This window comes from Schistocerca gregaria, chromosome 2 (genome assembly GCF_023897955.1).
Source record: "Schistocerca gregaria isolate iqSchGreg1 chromosome 2, iqSchGreg1.2, whole genome shotgun sequence".
NCBI classification, from domain to species: domain Eukaryota; kingdom Metazoa; phylum Arthropoda; class Insecta; order Orthoptera; family Acrididae; genus Schistocerca; species Schistocerca gregaria.
The window spans coordinates 103,872,623-103,898,869 of record NC_064921.1 but is presented as its reverse complement, the minus strand read 5'-3'; the positions used below and the strand labels follow the sequence as shown (position 1 = coordinate 103,898,869).

Here is a 26,247-nt window from a genome sequence, read left to right as displayed (position 1 = left end):
GCTTCACTTTCAGCCCCGCACGTCGCCGGCGCTCACACTCGCCGTGTGCCCTCAGCCGCCTCCGCCAGTGCCCTACCCGGTTCCGGCAGATGTTGAGGCAGAGGTCACTCTGCGTGGGCGCGAGCCGCTCTTGAGCCGCTTTCCTGGTCCGCCGGCCACGTATTGTACAAACAGAAAGCCTCTCTGCAGCAGCTAGCTAGTTAGGCCGAGAAATTGCCCGATAGCCGCTGGGGGCGGCCGCGGCGAGAGAGGTTAGACAGATGGCGAAGCGCTCTCCCTCGCAAACACGACTCACTCTCGCGAGCGTGACTCGTGGAAACGGAAACAGACCGCCCGCCTCCGGCCGGCGCACACGAGAACGATCACACCCAATTAGCACCTCGCCGGGGCTATTCGCGCAGATACAAATCTCTGTCGGCGAGAACTGCATGAAACAATCTCAACGATGCCGTCATTGCAAGCTCTAAAGGCCACCTGCTTATTCCTCAGTTTTTACAAAGGTGCACTGCCGGCCATTTAAACTGCGACACCAACAAGGATAGCAACTACGATGAAGATTGCAGTCAGGCAAAGTTTCTTAATTCCCAGTGCCTCCACACACGTACTGGAGCAACGTGATATTGCACGCAGACCCGGACTCTTCTGGAAAGTCGATGTGGCGACAATTCTGTGCCCATTATTGTCGTTGGGCGTACGATCGTCGCCACTCTTCTCCTTGCTCCTCCATCGAGGGAAGCCGCAACAGTGGTCGCCTTGCTGATATTCGAGACGTCGTCCGGGGATTCTTGCAAAAATACCCATTTCCTGATTAAAGGCATGTGACGTGGCTGTACGATCCTGCACAGTCGAATGAACTGTGGTCCGTCCTCTCGGGCGCTAGGTGCGTGGGGCCGTTGAGATCCTGTATGACGTTGAGTGCGGTCCTCCTGAAGCCAGTGATTCCATATTCGCACGACATTTGTGGGAAAACGACCAACGCTAACAGCAATATCCCGGACGATGAACCGCAGTTTTCATACGCTACAATCATGTCGCTGTCGAGTGAACCATGGTCCATCCACTCGGGCGCTAGTTGCGTGGGACCTTTGAGATCCTGTATGGTGTTGAGTGTGGTTCTCCTGAAGCCAGTGATTCCATATTCGCACGACATTCGTGGGAAAACGACCAACGCGAACAGCAATATCCCGGACGGTAAACGACAGTTTTCATAAGCTACAATCATGTCGCTGTGGAATAGACGTTTGCCCTTCTTACACGACGTATAAAGTGAGCTTCTCACGCTCACAAACAAAGAACAATCAGTTTCGATTTCTGAATGACAAAATCGCTGCTTAAAATTGCGAATACACTTCATAACTTAATATGGCTATAAAACGTCAGCGGTGTCTGTTCAAAAATGGTTCAAATGGCTCTGAGAACTATGGGACTTAACATCTGAGGTCATCAGTCCCCTAGAACTTAGAACTACTTAAACCTAACTAACCTACGGACATCACACTCATCCATGCCCGAAGGAGGATTCGAACCTGCGACCGTAGCAGTCGCGCGGCTCCGGATTGAAGCGCCTAGAACCGCTTGGCCACCGCGGTCGGCGGTGTCAGTTCCTTCGGACATGCATGCAAATGCGAATGTCCTCTCAAATACAGGCACTGGACTAATAGACACGGAAAAATAAAGACACTGCACTAATATAGCCAAGACAACACGACGAGAAAATTAAATAAGACTCTTCCTGTACAGGAATCACATAATTGCGCGAGCGCTATGGAAAGCAGACACTGGGACAGTTGGTACTTTCGGTCAGTGCAGAGACCGTGCTCGGATAGCCTAAGCGATTAACGCCACTGCTCACATGAAGCGGAAAATCTGGGTTCGAGTCCAGGTCCGCCAAGAATTTTCATTTGTTTTCAGTAAATTGTATAGCTTCGGTGGTGCAGTTTGCGAATACACTTCGTGATTTTATACGCCTATAAAACGCCAGCCGTGTCTGCCCCTTAGGACATGCATGCATGCTTGAAGTAACATTGCATAGAACTTTATAGAGACTGTCAAATAGAGACACTGCGCTGATGAGAATTCTAATCGTTTGCATATCCAAGCATGTAGTACATTTCATGCCAATTTTACATTTCATGTTTTCCGCTTTCATGATGTTACAGTTTTAATGGCCGAGACTGCATTAATACGTCGTCTTAGAATTTTCAGGACCATTATACGTCATGAGCCTCCATCCCCCTTAACACCACCCCTACATTTAAAGCTTTCCCTACGTCGTAAATTTTGTTGAGTCAGTCCACCACTGCCTCGCTGATGTCACAGAAAAAAATGCAGTGATTCAGCTCCTACTTTTTTCAGGCGATGACGTTTGGTGAAAGACCCCCTGAGCGTTCCACTTGTACGTGGATGGCTGGTGGCTTTGCTTTATTGGTGGTACATTCACTGTAAAACAAATAGTTTCATCTCTGTTTGGGTGTTTAAGCATCAATTGACGACGTCACCTGAGGACAGCGACGAGACGCAACAAAGATTGTGTATTTACAGCGGAGTCGGCCGGTGTAACGCCAAAGTGTGTTGACCTTTTCGAGAATTTTTACCTGGAATAGTATTGAACGTTAGTCTTATTTCAAAGCTTCCTTTCATAATTACTGTGTACGTGAAGTGATTCTTTTCGAATGCTCAGGTACTCCGCCTAAATAGTGCTATTATAGTCACACATTTTATAATAGTTTCATACCCCACAGAATTAGATTCCTCTCTTAATTTAGCCAAAAGGCCTCTATTTTATGCAACAGAAATTCCAAAAAAACTTACAAGAAAGGGTATTACTGTCAAGTTGGACAACGCCAGAATGAGTAGGTAAACGGCTATTTAGATTGAAAAAATGTGTTATTGCTTGTGTGAAGGTATTTCACCATCAGCACCGAATTGCCATTTCTGCAGTCAACACTATATGCATCTATAGGTGTTCCGTTACTTGCGTCTTTGCGTAATTACTCATGTTGCTTGAAGAAACTGTTTTACCACTTCCCTTAAGGCTATTTCCATCAGCTGATGTCGGACGGGGAGTGTAGAAGAGAATATGAGTTTAACATCCCGTCGACAGTGAGGTTATTAGTGACGGAGAACAAATGAAGATTGTGGAAGGATGGGGACGGAATTACGCAACGCCCTTTTCAAAGCAAACTTCCAGGCATTTGTCTTAAGTTCTAATGGGAAACAACTATGTTCAGTCTCATTTAGTAACAATTGACAGTAGTAGTACTAACAGTACAGTACTGGTAGAATAAGAGAAGTGTACGCTTCAGGACGTCGTCTTATTTACAGCCAGGAAACTGGTAGTACAACTAACTGCCATACCTTTCGAACAAAGAATAGAGATAAAATTCTGTGAATACGCCAATCAAGAACTGGAACGTCTACCCAGTAATTTACAATTGAGAAGGTAATTTTTAGAGAAGGTTAACTTCTCTCCCATTTGTAAATCTTCAGATGATCTCAGATATTAAATATATAAATATCATGGCTTTTAACCATAATATACCGCAGAAACTTCCAACAAAAAATCGTGTCCAGTAGGTCCCAATCGCCTACAAGAAGGGAATCAGAAGTGATCCACTAAAGTACGGAGGGTGTTCAATAAGTAATGCAACACTTTTTTTTCTCGGCCAGTTTCAGTTGAAACAACGCGGGATTTGTTGTGTGGCATCGTGAAAGATTCCCACTTCAGCCCCTTTAGTTTCACAAGTTACGATAGATGGCGGCGCCGCACGTAGCCCTCAGAATTGTGTCTGTAATGGAAGTGCGTTCCAAGCAGAGATATGTCACTGAGTTTCTTTGGGCGGAAAACCAGAACATCGCAGATATTCGTAGGCGCTTGCAGAATGTCTACGAAGACCTAGCAATGAACAAAAGCACGGTGAGTCATTAGGCGAGGCATCTGTCATCATCGCAACAAGGTCGCGCGAAACTGCCCGATCCCCCCGTGCCGTCCGGTCGCACAGAGCTCACAACAACGCAAACGAACTTCTCTTCATCCATGACAACGGAAGGCCTCACACAATTTGCCCGCTCGAGAGGAGATCGGAAAACTTCACTGGAATGTTCTTCCACATCCACTCTACAGCCTGGATCTCTCACCTTCCGACTTCCATCTATTAGGCCAAATGAAGGATGCACTCCACGTGAAGCAGCACGAGGATGATGGGGAGGTCAGTGATACAGTAAGACGTTGCCTCCGACGTCGACCATTAGAGTGGTACCATACAGGCGTGTGGGCCTCCTAGAACGTAAGGCCGTCGCGTTGAACCGAGAATATATAGAAAAATATGGTTTTGTCGCCAAAAGAGTTGAGAATAATGTGGTGTGTTGGAGTCCAGAATAAAGCCAATCTGTTATCAGAAAAAATGTGTTGCGTTACTTATAGAACGTCCCTCGTATCGTCCAGTATCCTTGACACCCATTATTTGTAGAACCTTAGAGCGTATTCTGAACACTAACGTAATGGGGTGTCTCGAACAGAATGACCTCTTCCATGTCAACCAACAACGATTCCAAAAACGTTGATCGTATGAAATCTAGTTTGCACTTTTCTCGCAGAACATCTTGAAGGTCTTGGATTAAGGCACTATTTACTTTCTTCCGAGAAGGATTTAACTTAGTACCATAAGTTGTTATTGAAAGTATGATTGTATGTGGTATCAAGAGAAATTTATGACTGTTTTTAGGTTTCCTTAGTAGGGAGGTCACAGCATATTATCATCTATGGAGCGTCATCGGCAGATGTAGGTGTACCTTCAGGGACCGAGCGAGGTGGCGCAGTGGTTAGCAGACTGCACTCGCATTCCGGAGGACGACTTCTCAATCCCGCGTCCGGCCATCCTGATTTAGGTTTTTCGTGGTTTCCCTACATCGCTTCAGGCAAACGTTAGGATGGTTTCTTTGACACGGCACGGCCGACTTCCTTCCCAATCCTTCCCTAATCCAATGAGACCGATGACCTCTCTTCCCCCACATCAGTCCAGTCCAGTACCTTCAGGTATGCACCAGAGAACTGTTTTGGAACGCTTGTTGTTAATGCGGAATATAAATGATGTTGTTGACAACATTAATAGCAACCCCACGCATTTAGTAGATGATTCATTTATCTATAATGGAGTACCGTCTGAAAAACGTTACACAAACGTTAGTATGATTTTTATAAGATTTCAAAGTGGTGTAAAGACTGGAAACATGCTATAAACGTTCAGAAATGTAAAATCATGCACTATGGAAAACGCAAAAATGTGATATCCTACAACTTAGATATCAACGAATTGTAATCGTTCGACTCACACAAACACCTGTGTGTAATACTTCGTAGGGATATGAAATGGAACAGTAACAGAGACTCAGTCGTAGGTATATCGGATATCAGACTTCAGTTCACTGACAGAATTCTAGGAAAATGCAATCAGTTTCCAAAGTAGATTGCTTACAAAACACTCGTACGATGCATCATAGAGTATCGCTCATGTGCGTGGTATCTGTACCAAAAGGGCTAACATGGTATAATGAATATATACAAATCCGGGTGGCACGAAGGTTCACAGAGTTGCCTGATCCTAGGACAGATTATCATGGAAATACTGAAGAAATTGAACTGCCAGACACTTGAAGATAGATGCAAACTATCACGAGGAAGCCTACTTAGAAAATTTCAGGATACAGCTTTAAGTGATGCATCTAGGAATACAATCCCGACGTATCGCACCCGCATTGATCGCGAGAGCAGTGTTAAGTTAATTACAGGTCACGCAATTTTTTAATCAATCCTCCGTGCTCGATGCGTGAATTGAGAGGGAAAGAAGCACTAATAATTGGTACAGTGTGAAGTACCCTCTGCCGTGCTCTTCGCAGTTTTTTGCAGAATGTCGAAGTAAATGTGGAGGAAAAGTTCTGGAAGAAACAATTTACTACCAGTGTTCCGGTAGATCTTGACATTTTCCCCCCGCGTCATGTAGCTAACTAGCTACTCACTTTTTTTTCGTCAAAACCGAACTCTCGACACCCGTCTTGAGGTTCAGTTGTTGTTATAAGGGCTATGGAAAATCATATTTGTCACATATACAATATGTCAATTATTTCTCTTCTGATTACTTTCCTGCAAATTCGCTTTCACAAGTCGATTCGAAAACTCGAGTAATTGTCATCGATCGCCTAATGCCAGGTTATCAAGAAACTACGGGAAGTAACATTGTCAAGACTTTGAAATATATCGTTACATCCCAGGACGATTACATGACTAGCAGATCGGATGCTGCAGCCCTCCGTGGCTAGTGAGCATGCCCGAGCCACTGGAGAAAGCCTCGGTCATCAGAGGCGCGCATGCGCATCTGTGTCCTGGCCGTCACTTTCACCTGCGACTGCCACTGTGACACCGGCTAGGGTCAGATAGCTTGTCTGTCACACGGTGATGCAGCACGCCGATCAACCACCAGCGAAAGCGCTGCTCTCGGCGCTGCAAGAGGAACTATAAGTCGTCCAGCCAGTATATGCAAATCTCTGTTGGAGTGATACTGTGATACAGCCGCGTCACCACGCGGGCTGCTCCATGGTGAAACTGTGGCTCTTGTGTGCAGGAGCAGCTGGAATGAAATCCCGTTCTGGCACCTTTACAGCACTGCAACAGCGTTACTGTAATAGGTCATAAAAATATCTTTGTTGAAGAATCTCTCTTTTACGATGTTTCCCAAGAAAAACAGAGGCAGAAGGTGTTTTAGTTTATTCCAAAATTATCAGTTGTCTGTTTGCCGTTCCGAACAGGTGTCAAGACTTTCGCCACAAAACACACGCTACACACTACATATTAAACATGCAAACTGACTACTGATTATTCTAAGAAATGAATTTAAACTCGTTTAGTCTAAGCAAGGACCTACTGCATTTGCAAAATACTTCGTCAACAAAATCAAAACCATAAAAACAAAAATTCCTTGGTCGTTCAAGCGTCATACACCCTCAAAGTTTCTTTCTTCAATGGCAACAAACGGAGACTCGGGTTTATTGCCCAGTCGACGAAGCAGACGTTAGATACAGATCGCAATCTCTGTTCGGACAAGGTTGGCACTCAGGAAGAATGATTGTCAGAGAACTCTGTGTGAGTTCTAATTCCTCTGATCTTGCCGTAGACAATTCACAAGACGTATGTCGGAGGAAGTGATATGTTGTTCGACTCTTCCCAGAACGTACTCTCTCAAAATTTCAACAGTAAACACCTTCTTGGTGCACAACTCCTCTCTTGCAGTGTATGTCGCCGAAGTTTGTTGTGCATCTCTGTAAAGGCCTCCGTAATCGATCAAGCATTTTGTCAAACTTAAGTAAGTTTGCCAAATATTTGATAGTGCACAGTGCAATTTGACGTGTTTGTCAAGCATAAATAGCGTTTTACGTCTTTGAGAGAAATTTTGACTCACAAGTTTGGCAAGGTGGCGAACGTTGTTTGTGTTGACGTTCCGCCGCATATGTTTAGTGAAAAAATGTTTTCTTACTATTTATCTCACACTATAGCGAGATTCCACTACTATGGGAACTAACAAGTAAAAAAAAAAAAAAAAACCGGTTGCTGTGGCCGAGCGGTTCTAAGCACTTCAGTCCGGAACCGCGGTGCTGCTACGGTCGCAGGTTCGAATCCTGCCTTGGGCATGGGTATGTGTGATGTCCTTAGGTTAGTTAGGTTTAAGTAGTTCTAAAAATCTAGGGGACTGATGACTTCAGATGGTAAGTCCCATAACGTTAAGCAAGTTATTAAACATTTCACTGTCCTTCCGCAGAAAGTTGATGTAATCATCGGGTTGTTTCACTCATCCGTGGCTAGACAAGAGCGAACTTGAGAGGCAAGTCTGCTCTTTTAGGAGGGACTTAATAAGCTTTAAAAAGTTCCATTCCTTGTTCGAAGGAAGTTGATGCAATCATCGGGTTCTTAGAGTAATATTTCCTTTAGCATATTTTCATGGGCAAATCTCTTTTAAGCCACTCCCTAGACCAGAGTCTTGTTTCCTTCTTATTTAAACACAGTACCAAAGTCAATGCCAGGACTGCCTTGTCTGCATTTGTGGCCGCACTCACTACGCTCGCAATACACACGAGGACGAACAGCGCCTGCTTCGAAGTGGGGTTAAACCGACAAACACTGTTTGAACGTGTACGGGCTTGCTTGGCAAATCCGTGGCTAGATAAGGGAGATTTCGTGAAACACATTTGATGGTTTACGGGGGCCTTAATGCACTCGTGCCACCTAAACGACACCATGGCGAAACGCGCCGTTCTTCGTTGGATCTTCTCTCCGTCTGTATCTCTCTCTCTCTCTCTCTCTCTCTCTCTCTCTCTCTCTCTCTCTCTCTCTTTAATTAATCTAGTTTGCTAAGGACTACAGACTGACGAGCGATATTCAAGAATCGATCAAAACTGTGTTTTCTAGGCCACTTCTTTCGTGGATGAGTTACATGTCCTTGCGATTCTCCCAATGAACCTCATCCTTGCATCTCCTTTCCCTACAGTTTGTTCTATGTGGCCATTCCACTTTTGGTCGTTCCGGACTGAATGTTAAACTCTTTCTTGTATTTTAAAGATTAAAAACTGTCTTGATCGCAATTTTTTTAATTTTATTGGAGTGACCGGTTTCGATTCTATTTAAGAGCCATCTTCGGACTCCAGAACGGTGGGTGGACTCCGTGGAGCAAATTGCGCCGACCCTCGACGCGTTTCTAAGTCCTCAGTTCCTTTTTTTATTCATTGGTCTTGTAGTTTCAATACAAGTGTATACACAATTGATCCGATGTGTCTATAGAGATGCTGTCAATAGCAGCACTACTTATTATTGTAACTCTTGTAATAAATTGTATGAAGGAGAATTAGATTATATGAAATGACAAGGGGCTTGTGTATAACCATGTAATGGATTTGTCCTGAACGTCTAAATTAAAATGTCCTGTTAGCATTACAGTAGAAACTTACGCCATTGTGTTTAGAAAAATGGTTCAAATGGTTCTGAGCACTATGGGACTTAACATCTGTGGTCATCAGTCGCCTAGAACTTAGAACTACATAAACCTAACTAACCTAAGGACATCACACACATCCATGCCCGAGGCAGGATTCGAACCCGCGACCGTAGTGGTCACGCGGTTCCAGACTGAAGCGCCTAGAACCACACGGCCACACCGGCCGGCATTGTGTTTAGAAGTTAAAAGCTTTAATAATGCGTATACATATTTCTTAAGTAACTCAGAATCACAAGGTGAAGCCCATTGTATCGCGACTATTACTGTGAACTTTCCATCAATTCTACTTCTGTAGCACAAGCTTCAAACTGATAATTACAGCAAAATCGGAGGGCATACTTTGCGTTATTTCTTAACATGAATGGCAGCTCATAATTTCATTTAATTTCTGGCAGTAGCTCGTGGCCCCTGTGTAACTATAAATTCCAGCGTAAATCTCTCACTTGTGGGCAAAGCGGAACGAAACAAAACTGCACAACCACTCTCGATAAACAGAGAAAAAGAGTCGCAGCCACATTGCCACAAAGCTCTGCTAACCAACCTGGGAGCGTGCACGACTCGCATGCGATCCGTCAATTGTCCGATATTTCCATGTGGTCAGCAATCAGCGACCGATCGCTGGGATTTGCCCACATACGTGCGATGTACGCAGATATCGATCGCCCGTGCGATGGATCGCTGCCATCCGTCGCTCGCGTGTGGCGCCCTTAATGGCACTGGCGCGAAATTTGAATAGACAGCTTCTTTCACACGCCTACCAACTTTCGTTTACGTTGCACAACTCCTTTCTGTTGTGATTTTTCCCCCGTCTATTTGCATCAAAGGCGCGTCGCGCCAGCACGTGGATTCGGCGTTGCGCAGCTTGCAGCTCGCAGCTGCCTCCCCTTCCCCCTCCCTCCCAGCAACCTGCCGACTACGACGCTTCCTGCCCGGCCTGTGGGCTCGCAGCTTTCACCGGCAGATGGCGGTGCGCCGCGGTCGTTACGTCACGGCTGCCCAAGGCCGCGCGGTGTCGCGCACGTGCAAGTCGCGCTCCACGTGGGCCAGTGTTTACCTTTCCTCATACTGCCACGGCCAATCACATAACGATATTTTGTTTATGTTTCTATAGCAACGTGCTGTCGTTGCTCTAGGCGACTGTTGTTGCCAGCCGGTACTAGGACGTCGTTCTTAGGCTGGCATCACCTCTGATACCTGTCGGGTATCCGCTCTTGTCGGTTGTGGTATAACTCCTTCATCGCGACAATGTGTGACACCTACAGCAATACTCCAGCCGTGGGTCACGGTTTCCTCCTAACGTTTCTGTTACGTAATAATTTAGACGATATAAAATAGTGTCATTGCCGGATTGGGGCGATCTGTAGTATAATGATCTCCGGGAGAACCTCCAGACAGCCAATATAGCTAGTAAAGTAATTATGTCGATGAAGGAATTTTACAAGACTATATGCAACCATCTTCCGATCTTCAACTTTACAGTTCATACAATCTCCGCAATCTTCGTTTTGTGTTGTGCAATATCACAAATGTATGTGTAACGATCATGGCACACACTGTACATACAAAAAATAAGATTAATGCGCCGACTGCGTGTGTTCATGCTTACACAACAGGTGTGGTAACATAGTCCTACCGCGGTAATCTAAATAAGCACTTTGCTAAGCGATCTTGGCTGTTTTGCCGGAGTTAACGATATGAAATCGATGTGTGCTTTCAACATTAGCAGTATCTCATTGCGCACGACAATTATGATAACAACTACAGGGGCTGGGCACAAACATGGAAACACAAAAACACAACAGTTTGCTATGCGTGATACAGTGCAAGAAACCTGTTGGCATTCAAAACAACTTCGAGTCTTCCCAGAATGGATAAATACCGGGTGATCAAAAAGTCAGTATAAATTTGAAAACTTAATAAACCACGGAATAGTGTAGATAGAGAGGTAAAAATTGACACACATGCTTGGAATGACATGGGGTTTTATTAAAAGGAAAAAAAAATATTGCTAGACGCGTGAAAGATCTCTTGCGCGCGTCGTTTGGTGATGATCGTGTGCTCAGCCGCCACTTCCGTCATGCTTGGCCTCCCAGGTCCCCAGACTTCAGTCGCAAGTCTGTCGTGATCGACCGACGTCTCTGGGGATGCTGAAAGACAGCGCCCGACGCCAATGCCTCACCATAACTCCGGACATGCTTCACAGTGATATATATATCTTTCGTTTGCTAACTATGGCTATCAGTAGTTAGTGCCTTCATTAGTTAGAATCTTTTATTTAGCTTTAACGCCACTTTGATCTTGTATCACGCTGTTTACGTCTGTTATCTTTACAACATGTAACTATGCCTTCTCCGTCTACTGGCTGCTTACAGTTCCAGGGTACGTGTCTTCTTATGATTGCAACGCTTTTATCGTATGTCTATGTTGATTTTGTAACCCATTTTTATTGCATTTGTAGTTAAGTGATTTGTTTTATTTCAATAGGTATGTGACCATGGCAAATGTCGAAACACGTAATACTGGATTAATAAAGTCATTTCGCATTCAATCAGTGACTTTTCCCTCAGCGAGCGGTGCACTACATACATTTTTCAGCATGGTCGCATGCAATCTTCGTGACTTTATGTCACGGTTACTTTAATTCTTAACTAATGAATCTCACAAGGTAGGCTAGTACTAGCGTTACTACAACAACTGTCGCAGTCTGCCGCGAGGAACGGTGTCTACATAATGACCTGATCTTAACTGACGGCACTGTCATAGAATCATTGAATTAATGATAACAGTTAACAACAACACGAGCGTTGAAGACAGTGAAGCGGTGCTGGGCCCTTATCCGAGGAAAATCTCCTTTCCACTTGCAGACCCAACCCAAAGGACGTCATTGCGCTTTCCGTAGACGACTAAAAACTCTTCGCCAGCTTTCTTTGCTCTTTTGGGATGAAGGAATACGGTGATCTTGTTGGTAAGAGGATAGGGCCTACTTAGCAAGGAATTACGTACGACCGCCGATATCTTTGCAGGAAGAAACTTCAAACTTCTTTTATTCTGCCGCTTATCGTTCATTTAAGATGATACCACTTTCAAGACTATAAACTCCAGAAACAAAAGTACGTATGTGAAACTCGACGTGAGCTGTAAAAACAGCACAAATTGCTAAGGGTGCATCATGCACAGTGAGTCTAAGGTCATCTGAAATGGAAAATTTTCTCAGTTAACAGACGCTGAGAAGAAAGGACCCGTGGATATCTTTATGCAGTTATACCGTCATTCATCTGGAGCCACTTAGAGTAACTACATACAGATCGAAACGAAGGTAAACGGACCAAACTGAGGACTTGTGATCTCCCCAGTACGAGTCCGCCAATTTACCACACTAGCAGCTCGATGTTTGCCTAATTTCCTAATAGTTTTGATTTTTTCTGTGTGGTTGTAGTTTCAACCAAAATAAATTAGCAGCTACCGTCAATTACTAACGCACAGTACGGCAACCGCAAGAATAATACATATCGTACTATAACCTAGTCATTGGAGGTGATTTAGCAGCGAGATTAAAGGTTGTTATGTCACTTTTTTGTCACGACAGAAACGAATTTACTTCTTAATGCATGCAGCGATGATGGAAACCACTAATGTATAATCAATGAAGTTCATAATTACGACGGGAGCGTGTTGAGAATGTTAATGAATTCCTACTAACGCTACTGGAACAGGGATGTCCCCATTACTGCAAGCCCTGCATTGTAATGCAGATGTTGGTGACACCAATGCTGTGAGAATAGGCTACTGGCGTTGTTCGTCCAGAACTTTTTTATTTTAATTTTTTTATCATCAGTCTCCTGAGTAGTTGTCTGCGGCCTGCCACGAATTATTGTCCCGATTCTCGTCATCTCAGAGTATTACTTGCAACCTACGCCCTCAAATATTTGCTGAACGTGTTCCAATCTCTGTCTTCCTCTACAGCGCTCTAGAACCATGGTGGTTATTTCCTGATTCCTGAAGACATGGTCTACCATCCTGTACCTTGTTCTTGTCAGCGTTTTCCGTATCTTCACTGATCCTACGGAAAAACTCCTCATTCCTTGTCTTTTCTATCCACTTTTGTTGCTAGCGAGGATAAACTATATCACTCTAAGCGCTATGACACAAGTCCTTGATCATCGTCATCATCATGTTTCAAACTTCAGAAGTATATTGACCTTATCATTTATGGAATTTAAAGGTTTACAGAATATCCTTGACAATGATGATTGGACTACACTCCTTGAATTTTTAAGGAAGTAGGGATAATATAGGAACCAGTAACTTAGAAAGGAGTGAGACAGGGTTGTTGCCTGGCATCTATCCTATTCAATCTGTATTTTGACCAAGCAGTAAAGGAAATCCGGAAAGGGGTTTAAAGTTGAGGCAGTAGAAATAAAAACTTTAAGGTTTGTAGATAACATGCTAATTCTATGAGGGATGATAAAAGGACTTCGAAGATCAGTTGAACTGTACGCCTAATGTCTTTAGAAAAGGTTATAAACATCAAGAAAAGTAATGGTAATGGGACGTTGTCAATCAAAACGAGCGACGTTGGCAGGAATTAGATTAGGAACTGAGTCACTATAAGTAATAACTAAGTTCTGCCACACAGATGGCAAAAGTAGTGAAGATGGCAGAAGCAGAGAGGGTATAAAATGGAGACTTGCAATAGCAAGAATTGTTCTTATGAGAAAGGCAAGTACGATAACAACTAAATATAAATTTACGTGTTAGGAAATATTTGGATCATAGTCTCATACAGGAATGAATCGCTGGCGATAAACAACACGGTCTTGGCGAAATAGAAGCTGTTGAAATGTGCTGCTACAAAAAGTGCTGAAGATTGAATGGATACATCGTATAAGTAAAGAGGTGTGTTGAATCAAATCGGGGGTAAAGAAATTTATGGCACAATTTCTCTAAAAAAAAGAGAGGGATCGTTTGGTAAGCATAGTTAATTTTGCACTGAAGGAAAGTGTGGTGGAGAGGGGACGAGAATTGTTATGCCCGGAGGGGGAAGAGAGGTCAAGGCTTGAGCGCAGCCAGCAGCTTCATTCAAGTGCATATACGCAGAGGTGAAGAGACTTTTCCCTTATAAACTAGCTTGGAGAGTGCATCCAAACAAAAAATGAATTACATAACTTTATTTTCTCGAGGTGATAGTTAAAACCTTATGACTACGCCTCTCGTGTCTTATTTTGACGGCCTCCCAGAGACCTGTGACATCACTGCTTCGATTGATTCCAAAGAAAATGTTCAGCGAAAATTTGCCAATTGCTTTACAAAAGCTGCAAAAATTGAATTGTGGTCACTGGAGAGTACTTTGAAAGTGAATAAAGGGCATATGTTTCTAACTTCTATTTTGTTGTATGTACCAGTTTTTTTTTAACTCGTTTCGTTGAGTTTAACCCGCATGCTTTGCACAGAGCGAAATATTTATTTCTGGCTTACTTTCTTAATTTCATTATGGACCTCATCAGAACTGTTAAACGCACCTTAAGCTGGACAAAATTTACAGTCCACTGGACAAAATTTACTGTTCATGGCCACAGAAGAACGCTGGTGAAGTGTAATTCTTAGGCTGCAAAAATGTTCAGTACTTCTCAAATTCATTATGCCAACTGGTATTCAGGTGGTACTAAGAAGAATGATGCAAACCGAGATTACCTCTTTCGCAAGGGGTACGTGCAGAAATGCAACTGGATGTGTGTGTGTGAATTCCTAAGGGACCAAACTGCTGAGGTCATCGGTCTCTAGACTTACACACTACTTAAACTAATTTACGCTGAGAACAACGCACCTACCCATACCCGAGGGAGGACTCGAACCTCCGGCGGGAAGGGCCGCGCAGTCCGTGACATGGCGCCTCAAACCGCACGGCCACTCCGCGCGATAATGAAACTAGACAGCGCTTCTGAATGGCTCGCATGAGAATGGAATGCGTCTGTGTTATAGGTGGTACGGTCTTTTCGTTGTTGTTGATAATAATGACGACAGATGACGAATACTGTGCTGGCAACGAGCTTTGAAACGAATCGAGGATGCTGCCGACCTCAACGTTCTTAACAGACGGACGAATCACCAGTCAGTGTCGAAACAGGAACCTGGTACAAAATCTGGTGACGAGGAACTTCACCGAGCGAGGTGGCACACTGAACACGCATTCGGGAGGACGACGGTTCAATCCCGTCTCCGGCCATCCTGATTTAGGTTTTCCGTGATTTCCCTAAATCGTTTCAGGAGAATGCCGGGATGGTTCCTTTGAAAGGGCATGGCCGATTTCCTTCCCAATCCTTCCCTAACCCGAGCTTGCGCTCCGTCTCTAATGACCTCGTTGTCGACGGGACGTTAAACACTAACCACCACCACCACCACGAGGAACTTCATGCCCTCATCTTGGCTTCCTTACCGGCCAAATACTCGCGCGATTTAAATGTCTTCCACCAGATTTCGAAGCGTCTACCGCAGACCCAAGCGCCATCACACAACAGCACGTTACCGAACTTGACCATGGACGCAAACGTCTCACTGAGGGACAGTATTCCGTGCGGGTATTCCCGCCTACTGTAAAGCGGTGAATAGAGCCTTTTTGCTTTGTCTTTTCTAGCTTGCTATCTTAATGTTCTACGAGTTGGGGCATGGAATGTAAGAAGTTTGGAACGTTATAGGGAAGTTAGAAAATCTGAATAGCGAAATGCTAGAGCTCAATCTAGATTTAGTGTGGGTCAGTGAAGTGAAGTGGAGAGGAGACAAGGATTTATGGTCAGATGAGAGCAGGGTAATATCAACAGCAGCAGAAAATGGTACAATGGGAATAGGATTCGTTACGAATAGGAAAGTAGGGCAGAAGCTGAGTTACTGTGGAGTGATAGGACTGTTCTCATCACAATCGACAGCAAATCAACACCGACAACAATAGTTCAGGTACACACGTCGACATCGCAAGCAGAAGATGAAGAGATAGAGAAAGTATACGAGGATACTGAATGGGTAATTCAGTACGGAAAAGGAGATGAAAATCTAGTAAAAAATTGGAAATTGGTAGTAAGCGCTTGTGGGACCAAACTGCTGAGGTCATCGGTCACTAAGCTTACGCACTACTTAATCTAGCTTCAACTAACGCTATGGACAACACACACACCCATGCCCGAGGGAGGATTCGAACCTCCGACAGGGGGAGCCGCGTGGACCGCGACAGGACGCCCCAGACAACGCGGCTACCCCGCGCGCCAAAATCTAGTAGTCATAGTGGATTGGAATGCGATTGTAGAGGACTGAGTTGAAGACAGGGTAAGGGCAGAATATGGGCTTAGTAGTAGCAGCGAGAGAGGAGAAAGGATAATTGAGTTCTGCAATAAATTTCAGCTACGTTTCTAGCATTTGTAGACTTAGAGAAAGCTTTTGAAAATGTTGACTGGAATATTCTCTTTCAAATTCTGAAGGTGGTAGGGGTAACATACAGGGAGCGGAAGGCTATTTACAACTTGTTTAGAAACCAAATGGCACTTATAAGAGTTGAGGGGCATGAAAGGGAAGCAGTGGTTGGGAAGGGGGTGAGACAGGGTCGTAGCCTCTCCTCGATGTTATTCAATCTGTATATCGTGCAAGCAGTGAAGGAAACAGAAGAAAAATTCGGGGTAGGTATTAAAATCCATGGAGAAGAAATAAAAACTTCGAGGTTCGCCAATGACATTGTAATTCTGTCAGAGACAGCAAAGGACCTGGAAGAGCAGCTGAACGGAATGGACAGAGTCTTGAATGGAGGATATAAGATGAACATCAACAAAAGCAAAACGAGGATAATAGAATGTAGTAGAATTAAATCGGGTGATGCTGCGGGAATTAGATTAGGAAATGAGACGCTTAAAGTAGTAAAGAAGTTTTGCTATTGGGGGAGAAAATAACTGCTGATGGTCGAAGTAGAGAGGATATAAAATGTAGACTGACAATGGCAAGGAAAGTGTTTCTGGAGAAGAGAAATTTGTTAACATCGAGTATAGATTTAAGTGTCAGGAAGTCGTTTCTGAAAGTATTTGTATGGAGTGTAGCCATGTATGGAAGTGAAACATGGACGACAAATAGTTTAGACAAGAAGAGAATAGAAGCTTTCGAAATGTGGTGCTACAGAAGAATGCCGAAGGTTAGATGGGTAGATCACATAACTAATGAGGAGGTGTTGAATTGGGGAGAAGAGAAGTTTGTGGCACAACTTGACTAGAAGAAGGGATCGGTTGGCAGGACATGTTCTGAGGCATCAAGGGGTCACCAATTTACTATTGGAGGGCAGCGTGGAGGGTAAAAATCCTAGAGGGAGACCAAGAGATGAATACACCAAGCAGATTCAGAAAGATGTAGGTTGCAGTAGGTACTGGGAAATGAAGAAGCTTGCGCAGGATAGAATAGCATGGCGAGCTGCATCAAACCAGTCTCTGGACTCAAGACCACAACAACAACAGTAGTATCGAATACTCTTTTGAAGACTCACAAGAGGAGGAAAAGGCCGGGAGATACGAGAAGATTCCAGTTAGATTACATGATGATCAGGCAGAGATTCTGAAATCTGGATTGAAAGGCGGAACAAGGAGGACATAAAAAGCAGACTAAGACTGGCTAAAAGATTCCCTGCCAACAGAAGTCTGCTGGTATCACACATAGGCCTTAATTTGAGGAAGAATGTAAATTTGGATTGTATTGTGTGGTAGTGGAACGTGGACTGTGAGAAAACCGGAAGAATAAAGAATCGAAGCATTTGAGATGTGGTGCTACAGAAGAATGTTGAATATTAGGTGGAGTTATAAGGTAAGGAATGAGGAGGTTCTCTGTAGAGTCGGTGAGGTAAGGAATATCTGGAAAACACTGAGGAAGGGACAGGATGACAGGACATCTGTTAAGACATGAGTGAATAACTCTCATGGTACTAGAGGAAGATGTAGAGGGTAAAAACTTGTAGGAGAACACAGAGACTGGGATACATCCAGCAAATAACTGAGGACGTAGGTTGCTACTCTTAGATGGAAATATTGGCACAGGAGAGGAATTCGTGGCGGGCCGCATCAAACCAGTCAGAAGACTGATGTGTCAAAGAAATCTTAAGTATCAAATAAAATCCAAAACTATATTCCTCCTTTTATATATCTGACTTTTTAACCACAGAAAATCGTTTTGATGTATTTACGCTCTTATTTATATACAGTGCAGACTTCTTCTTTGTCCATGTATCGAAAAATTTAAATAACGTTTTGATTTCAAATATTTGTTACACGTTGTGGAAGTAGGAAAAACTTCAGCTCTTTATACGCACGTTTACATTGTGTCACGAAAACAAAGCATACGACAAGGTAAACATTTAAGAAGACACGAATGCGCAAGATCCTTTAATATTAGCTTGGTGCCTAAGATCGTAGCGTATTTCCATAAGTTTAATAAACATATCAGGCACACTTAACAAAGAGTTTAGTCATCAATTGTATAGTCTCCTTGACTATTAGCTACTGTCTGCCAACATTGGTGTAACTCTTCGATCTTGCGACTGCAGAAATGACGTGGTTTTGACGCGGACAATTCGTCGAGCCATGTTCGGAGTGCATTTTTATCCCAAATGGACGACCCTTGAAGGTTGTTCGATAGAGAGCGGAATACCATTTTCTTGCCGTGCACTGTTCAACAGCATTATCCCCACACATGTGCGAATGTTTCTGACTGCCTCTGCTGCTGTCACCTCTGTACTGAGCTCAAAGAGAGGAATACGTCGTAAATTTACTATTTCTCCACTTGGCACTCCATTTCCTAGGGTCCACAGCTCCACTCATTAATTCCAAGTGGCCAAAACGGCAATATGTAAACTCAAAAAGCAACAGAGAACTACAAATAAAAAATGGCAATCGGAAAGCAAACTCGTAGCAACCGGAGTACCAGCATGCAAAACAGAAACGCTACGAATTTATGTACCAATCTAACATAACGTGATAGCATGGAGAGAATCGATACTTTTTGATGTTAGCCTACGACGCCAACATCCCCAGTTCCTGCGCATGCGCAGTCTTTAGCGTGCTCAGGAATTCAGAACTGTACATGCGGCACAGTCAGCTGATCAGTGACGTCAGTAATCCATTCGTGATGTGCTTGGCGGCTGATTTACTCGCAGGCACGTGGTGCGCAACCACCACGAGTAGTAGATTTTATGTGTGAAGTAGGTAGTGCAAAAGAAGCTTACATGTGGCCTGTTACACATTGCGCCACGCGGGATTAGCCGAGCGGTCTTAGGCGCTACAGTCATGGACTGTGAGGCTGGTCCCGGCGGAGGTTCGAGTCTTCCCTCGGGCATGGGTGTGTGTTTGTCCTTAGGATAATTTAGGTTAAGTAGTGTGTAAGCTTAGGGACTGATGACCATAGCAGTTAAGTCCCATTAGATTTCACACACATTTTTGTTACACATGGCAGGCACGGATTGAATGCTACGTGCTACGGCTTACAACAGCAGCAAACAGGCTACAAAATGCTGGCGCCAACGCTTCTATTCTGTACAGTTTCGTTTACATGGAAGAAGTAAAAATCTCTTAATGTCGTAATCCTCACTTACCTCTCAAAAAATTGTTCCCCTCATCATCAAATTTATTTTAATATAAAAATTCACTGACAAAAACAATCAGTGATTCTGAATGCATGAGGAAATATGTGAGGCTGTATTATCAGCAATTGTACAGATAAGCGGAGCAGAACCAGCGAAGACCAATAATTGGAAGCTACTAATTTTTCATGTGTTTCGTTATGTTAACTAGCGCTCCGCTCCATAGTCGTACACGTAAAAAAAGTTGGACCTGATTGCTAAAAATATACGCTGTGGTAGGGATTCTATTCCTAAATGAACTAAAATTTTTGTGACAGTTCACGTGACTGTTATCTTCAGCAAAGTTTTGTATTTGTGAAAAGATTGCACTGTACCATCATTTAGATTCCGCTTTAAATTTCCTCTCCGCCTGGTAAGATGACAACTAGGGCACTCTTAGCGCAGGAAACAAGCAATAACACGTGCAAAAGCTCCGTTCTTTGTATATGTAGATGAGATCGTGGTAGCCACATTGCTCTGCTGGCCGTTAACGTCGGCCTCCAAACTGGTTCCACCCAATTGAGGATTTAGATCCTCGTTTGTTCTTATAAGAGTGGATGCACACTAATCACTCTGATCGCACGGCGGCGGAGGGCAATTGAAGACATGCGTGGATGAACGGGCTAACCTTCATATGTAAAAGCTTAGAGATAAGTGTTGCCATCTGTTGCTGGCTTCGGGAACTGTCAAAATTGACATTGGTCTCACCCCTAAGTAATATGTACGGTCGACGCCAACGTCCAATTTGATAGGGCCCGTACACTGAAACACATGACAACGCTTATCTCTAAGTTTCTACATCTGAGAGTTAGCCCGCTTTTCCCTGCACGACTTCAAAAATGGTTCAAATGGCTCTGAGCACTATGGGACTTAACATCTGAGGTCATCAGCCCCCTAGAACGTAGAACTACTTAAACCTAACTAACCTAAGGACATCACACACATTCATGCCCGAGGCAGGAGTCGAACCTGCGTCCGTAGCAGAAGCGCGGTTCCGGACTGAAGCGCCTAGAACCGCTCGACCGCTCCGGCCGGCACACGACTTCAATTAATGTGCACTGATATTGTCTGGATAACTGTCACGAATGTTTGTGTCGTCAGGGATGAATAGCCTGCTGTTTGATAGAAGGAAAAGGATGGAAACCGAGCTTAGCGCACCACGCCGCCTTCCCCCTCACCCGATATGATTGGACAACAGTATCCTATGACCGCACTTAAATGACGCTGTGAAGAGGTTTGGAATTTAAGACGGGGTACTGGCACGCAATCTTGTAATCAGAGGCTGTAGACCAGTTCGTCTCCTCCTTTTGCCGTGAATGTTCTGGCCGTGTCGATGTCTTTCGCGACAAATATTCGAACCAGTTACTCCCGTGTAAAGAGCAACAACGTATTAGTGGGTAGGTATCAGTAGAGTGTATAACATTTCAGCTCCTCAACACCAAATTAAAACGTTCCACTTCAATTTGTTTGCACTTATAGCGGTCCCAGCTTCCTCAACCAAATTAAAACGTTGCATTAGGAGGTGTCTGCTTCGTGCAACAAGGTCTTAAGTTCATATTGACGACAACAATTAATTCTTCATTACAGAAGTTTATTTACAAATAGAACTGACTCTCTGAGCTAACCGCACTGCATATCCGAACTGGCAACTGACAACTCCTAGGTGAATTAATATCTTTTCAAACAATGAGAGTCTTTGACAATGTTTTGTTTACAATACGATAGCAATTCACGACTTAAAACTAAATTAGACATTACAGAATTTTAGTACAGATTAAAGTAAGTAAAAGGATCAGTACATATAAATTCTTACAAGCATAATTTCCAAATAGATTTTATAACATTTTTTCTACCAGCTTCTGGATAACCTTCACCAGATTTGTACCGATGTTTCCAGAAATATCTTGACATTTGATTCTGGATATTTCTTGAGTGATTTAGAACAACTATTTATATGTAAAATGATTTAAATCGTGTTTCAAAACGTAAATAAATCTTTTTAGCAATATTTCTTGATACAAATCGTCTTTCGAAATTAGGTTATGAAACAGTTTTCACAAGTTTTCGTATTTTTGCGATCATAATATAGAATTTCTCCATAGAAAGTTCCAGAAGTGTGCATTAAACGTTCATTTACAGACTTTCTCTTTAGCTGGTGAGTTTTTAAAAGTATCTTGTCCATATTATACGAAATAATTTAGCTCAAAACTGATAATTTATACAATTAATCAGAGCTACAGCAAACAGTGAGTCTTTCTTTTACAAAATGAAATATAATTACAAAATTGAATGAAAATAGGTTACTAAGACTAATATATATTTACATTAATTCTATTTTTGTTCTTTCTGTGCAAAATGTCCTAATATTGACACAGTACAATATTTAACCATCACCAAAGTTTCCCTTTACATTTTGCATATCTGTATCGACATCCCCTAAAAGTCTACAGTATCGAATACTTCAATATGGCCCAATATGTCCTGTAATGTTACAAGTGGTTGCGTCATGTTCAGCCTCTTTGTTTCATTATGGTCCTTTGCACCGACGCTTTACCTCTTATTCCCTGTTAAATATGTATGAGACGAAACGAACTGTGCCGCGCGGAGTGGCCGTGCGGTTTGAGGCGCTGTGTCACGGACTGCGCGGCCCCTCCCGCCGGAGGTTCGTGTCCTGCCTCGGGCATGGGTGCGTGAGTGTGTTGTTCTTAGCGTAAGTTAGTTTAAGTAGTGTGTAAGTCTAGGGACCGATGACCTCAGCAGCGTGGTCCCTTAGAAATTCACACACAGTTGAACATTTGAAACGAACTGTACGGCTCCTTATGAGGTCACCAGCGCAGGGCGAGTACGTAAACGAACGAGAGAGATTTCATTTAGCAATTATTGGTAAACATATTTATGACATAATCTCTAAGCCTGTTCCCAAAACAGTACGGAAACGAATACCTAATCAAAGGTACGGAACTGTCTCCACTCAATGGTATTTACATTGTGTATGCGCACACATTACCCACAATACAATTACTTAGAACGTTTTAAGTATATATTCAAGGTCGACAACTATCAGACGAACCAGTTGAATAACCAATCCCCGCTATCAGAAATTAAAACAAAAGTAACGTAATTATACACTAAAGAAAAGAAAAATGAACACGCAACTAAATTATTTGGCAGAAACTCGTCACTGTATGCTCGAATTATTTTCGGTAACTACTACTGTCATAAATAAAACAGTATATAAAATTATTACGTGGCTGATTTTGAAATTGTTCTTGCTCATAACTCTAAAATGCAGTACAGTATGTACACAGTAAGCTACAAATGTTTGCTACAGGTCTGTCTTCTAATGTGTTAAATTCTGGCAGACGTAGGATATAATTCAGAAACATAGTCATTTATTAAATTACAACCTCTATCATCTCGTAGAGAAATATAAAAAGCGTACTAATTATCCAGAACTAAATTTTTGCTCTTAAGCAGTGTGTGCACTGAAATGAAACATACTGGCAGATTAATACTGTGTGCAGCGCCGAGACATGAACTCGGGACCTTAGCCTTTCGTGGGCAAGTGCTCTATCAAGTGAACTACCCAAGCGCGACTCACGCCGCGCGAAAGGCAAAAGTCTCGAGTTCGAGTCTCGGTCCTGCACACTGTTCTAATCTAACAGGAAGTTATACTATTCATGTTTGAAACTGTAGAATTTGAAACAATTAATGTGAACTCTTACACATCGTACGGCTCATAATTCAGTCTGAAGAACTGCTTTGTTTTATGTGGGATAAATCAAAGATGCTAGGGAAAGTTATCCCACCACGTTAGCTCTTGACAGACATTAACTGCAGTTTTATTCTCATTAGATTTCGTAGATTTGCCAAAATGAAAACGAAAGTTTTACGTAAACACATATTTTATGCACGTAGTTCATGACTTTTCAATTAGGTATAATTTCATCTTGACGACCAGTATCTTTGATTGTACACATAGAGTACGTACATCTATGGAGTCAGCATAGTCTACTGCATATGTTCTCAACAACGAAGCGCGTTCGTCACATGTCTTTGGGACGGCGCTGCATGTCTGCATTTTGCTGTAATAGCGCAACTTGAATATTAGGCATATTCGCCTTCTTTTATATACGTTTCTGCACGTCTGAGTTTTCTTGATAGCTATGGTGCAGTATTGTCGTTGCTTAGAACATAAAGAGAAACATGCGAAATGAGAACCATTTACTTTTCAGAGGTATGTACAACATGTATATTTGAAAATGTTATGTTGATATGAGGCTCTTTATTTGTTGAAAAATATCGAGTCACGGTATTGTGCTGTATTTTAGAGATAATTTCTGCGGTTTTGTGGCGATATGTTCACGAGACAGGCGCTAGATAAATTTGCAAGTGTGTCTGAATAAACTCCCAGTCAGTGAATACGCATTGGTCCCATGTTCACATGGAGATAAAATTTATACCTGACAGCCTGGTTAATTTCCTCCAGTTTATGCACGTTCCCAAACTCTTATGTGTATCTAAGTATTTCTGCATCTGTGAATTTCCTATTCAGCGTCATTGTAACGTAACTGATTAGAACAGATTCTACAAGATGAGTCAGTACAATAGAAAACAAAAAAAATATTGTTGGCTGTCTCTTCTTTTATTACTCCAAAATTCGAGCATTAATCTTCTATTTTTTCGTGTGTAGTATATGGTTTTACTATTGTGATGGGATGGCAAAAAAATTTATAGATCTTTTACTTTTCTATAAGAAGCGGAAGGATAACTAATGAATACTTGGAAATAAAAATGGATAAGCAGGTGGTGCAAATCGCTTACCATATTTACTATAAAAATTTCAAGTTCAAAATGCGTTGTTTTTTCGTGACACTTCGGCGTCTTCCACAGTGTCATTGTAACATAATTACTCATAACTATAACAGACTTTATGAATAAGTACAATAGAAAACGTAAAGAAAAAGATTGTTGGCTGTCCTTCTTATCCTGTTGCCGAAAAAAATATAAATTTAGTGGAATCTGAGCTATAATACTTGGCGAAAAAGCACAATACCATTGCTCTTCACATCTTTACACCAACTTCAGTTCCTGGTATAAAATTGTTGAGATGTCTGTAAAAAAACATATACAAAATGTCACTGTATTTCTGAAGGTGATCTATCTCTAGTAGCGAAGTAATAACACTCAAAATACATTTAGCGCTATACGGGCTACAAAGCGCTTTCCCAAAATCACGTGACTTCGGCTGCAGCAGAAGCTGCGGACAGAATTCTCGTTCTGCGCATCCATATGCTCACTCCGTATATATTTACGGCTGTACCCAGAGATCACTGACTATATCACACCAATAGCAGCGAGCGAGGACGCAAAGAAGTTCGATAAAAGAACACTACTCACAGCGTGTGCGATCGACGAAGGCTGGAGGTCGACGCGAAACCTTGTGGCTCGTCCCAGCGGCGACCTCCCGATTAACAGTAGTAATGCGTGTGTGTGGCGCGCGGTGTAATATTTTATACCGGCGCGGCGGGGGATGGCGTGGCCTCGATCGCAGCTATTGGCGGACGCGCAGCTACTATCCGCACGGCAGATGTCGCCCCCCTTCCCCCCTCCTCCTACCCCCAGCACTCTCGCCTTCGATGTGCTAATCGGCGCCGTCCCCACCTGACTATTCGGTTGTCGCAACGGGGGACGTCACAAACTGCGCGCTCCTCAAATCTGGTTTCAGCAGCCGCTTTCAGGTGCGTCATTCATTACTCATTAGTTTCGAACAACCGGGTTACTGGGTGGGCTCTTCATTTACCTAAGTGATGCAGTTAAGTTCCTCGCCTATTGCGTGTCAACACGAGTGGGTGTATACGATTGCATGTCACGAGCCAAGCTTCAGGTCAATATAACCTGCTAGTGCTAATGTACCTGACCCAGAGTTCCTTCTTTCATCCTTCCAATCGTAAAATGAATAGTCAAAACTTTATTTCTAGAATAGACCGGACAGCTTCCATAGCTTAGTAGTAACATAGCTGTCCGGGGATGTATTTCTCTCATAACCACACCATACTTTATGGGAACCGAATACACCCTTCTCCAATGTTCGCAGCTGTTGTCTCTAGTGCAAATGCTTCTCTCAGTCTCATAAACTGATTCACAATTTGTGCCTTAAAGCTTCACTTAGCTCTTGCATAGCTTATTGGTACAAATGGCTCTGAGCACTATGGGACTTAACTTCTTTAGTCTCAGTCCCCTAGAACTCAGAACTACTTAAACCTAACTAACCTAAGGATGGCGAATATCGTCACGAGCATCAAGTTAATCTCTTTGAAAGCTGTCTTTCAATACTACCTTTGATCGAGGGAGGTGGCGCAGTGGTTAGCACACTGGACTCGCATTCGGGAGGACGACGGTTCAATCCCGCGTTCGGCCATCCTGATTTAGGTTTTCGGTGATTTCCCTAAATCGCTCCAGGCAAATGCCGGGATGGTTCCTTTGAAAGGGCACGGCCGGCTTCCTTCCCCGTCCTTCTTTAATCCAATGAGACCGATGACCTCGCTGTCTGGTCTTCTCCCCCAAAAACAACAACAA

At 43.2% G+C, this 26,247-nt stretch overlaps 1 protein-coding gene across 1 annotated transcript in view; it reads right to left on the bottom strand.

Moving 5' to 3' along the window:
* The window catches only part of LOC126336443 (mast cell tryptase-like), a 105,314-nt gene extending 80,176 nt beyond the window's left edge, over positions 1-25,138 (bottom strand). The window contains exon 1 of the mRNA XM_050000144.1: positions 25,069-25,138. The gene's annotated coding sequence lies outside the window, so the exon portion shown is untranslated. The remainder of the gene's footprint in view (positions 1-25,068) is intronic.
* Positions 25,139-26,247: the final 1,109 nt, after the last annotated feature.